We start from the raw sequence: 1,942 nt of genomic DNA, 5'->3' as shown, positions 1-1,942 counted from the left end.
TGTGATCTAAATCTGATCATCAAATGTATTAGTTATCTATTGCTGTGTAATACATTACTCACAAAAGTTAATGTCTCAAAACCACAAACATTTATTATCTCCCAGTTTCCCTGGGTTAGGAATTCAGGAGTGGCTTAGCTGAGTGGTTCTGCCTCAGCGTGGTTTATGAGGTTTTCGCCAAGATGTCTGCCAGTCTTGGAGGATCTGCTTCCAAGATGGTTCTCTGGTTCTCTCATATGACTGTCGGCAGGAGGCCTCAGGTCCTCACCACATGGGCCTCTCCATAGGGCTGCTTGAGTGTCCCCATGACATGGCATTTGGCTTTCCTAGACGGAGTGATCCAAGAAAGGGCAAGGCAGAAGCCACAATATCTTTAATGACCTAGCCATGGAAATCACACACCATCACTTCCAACCCATTTTACTTATTTTAGGGGAGTCATTAAGTCCAATCTACACTCAATGGAAGGGGAATTAGGCTCCAGCTTTTGAAGAGAGTATAATTTGTGGACATATTTTAAAACCAACACACCAAGAAACCTTCTAATTACTAAGTCAGTTTCTACGTAGTCTGATAGCAGGAAAAGATATTAAGAACATCCCAATCTTGGAAAGCTATGTCTCCTGGCAGGGTTTATGTGGGGGGCTAGTGTGCTTTTGACTAATGTGCGTCAGTCTTCCAGACCCTGATCAACTGTAGATAAACAAACTGACATACTTAAGATCTAGGCCTTCAAAACTGAGGACCAAGGAGTATTGCTAACCTCAGAGTCCCTATCCACTCCTGGCCGCCAGCTCCCTCCCTCCCTCTCAGTGCTAAACACATCCATTCTTATCAAATACCCAAGGTCAGGTCAAAGGGTCTGGAAAAGGGTCTCCTACACCGTTCAAACGGTGGAAAATGAGACTTATCTTTTCTGCAACAGAATCCCCCTGACCAGGGATTGCCAGACCCTGAGCTAACTCTCTCTGCTCAGAGCCTCCAAACACTCTCCTTTCTCACAATTTCCAAAGCCCATTCTTTCGTTACTCATCATTTACCTCAGGAGCTGGCACAGCGGCCAGCATATAGCTGTGTCAATTACTGTTGCTGAATTACCTGTACCTCTCTCCGGACACTTATTTTCTACCTTGTATTATAGCCCTGAATCAACTTTCCTAAAAGTGTGCGAGTCTGGTGGTACTATTCGTGTATATAAGGAGCCGTGGTGGTGCAGCGGTTAAAGCGATGGACTGTTAACCAAAAGGTCATTGGCTCAAAACCAGCAGTGGCTCCGCGGGAGAAAGATGTGGCCGTCTGCTTCCGTAGAGATTTACAGCCTCGGAAACCCTACGCGGTCTCTATGAGGCGGAATCGACTGGACCGCAGTGGGTTTATTCATGTATATAGTCTCCCCAGGCATTAGGACAAAGCTCGGCAGGAAGGAGGACTTCAGCGAATATTCACTGAACGCACGAAAGGAGGGATAATTGGCACCCAACGAGCATTCCTTGATTGACTGGGGCTCAGAGAACTTGAACACCAATAGAAAAAAGTCTGCTTCTCACCCTCTTCATGTAATTAAGGTTTGGTTCTCACCACACAGCCCACCACCTCCCTCTCCTAAAGTCACCGAGCGTTGAAGCAGCTGGGACTTCAGCCTGAAACGCACGTTCCAGGAAGTCCGCAGGTACGCAGAGATAGCACAGGTTGAGTGCCCAGTGAGGCTGGTACACTCTGACTTACTAAGTCTCTGTCTACGAAAGCAGCTGGACCTTGTGCCTTTTCGCTCCAACCGCGCCCTCTCGACGCTTGGGACAAACGCTCTCCGCGCCCTCCCCGGTCGGACTCCCTCCCTGGCTTCGCTGCTCAGCGCCCTCCCCCGCTCAGCTACCGCGCGCTCGGAGTCGGCACCTGGGACGCCGGCGAGAAGGACTACAACTCCCGAGACGCCTCGGGCCCC

This window comes from Trichechus manatus, unplaced genomic scaffold, assembly GCF_000243295.1.
Source record: "Trichechus manatus latirostris isolate Lorelei unplaced genomic scaffold, TriManLat1.0 scaffold00081, whole genome shotgun sequence".
Classification (NCBI taxonomy): Eukaryota; Metazoa; Chordata; class Mammalia; order Sirenia; family Trichechidae; genus Trichechus; species Trichechus manatus.
This window is presented reverse-complemented; position numbering follows the sequence as displayed.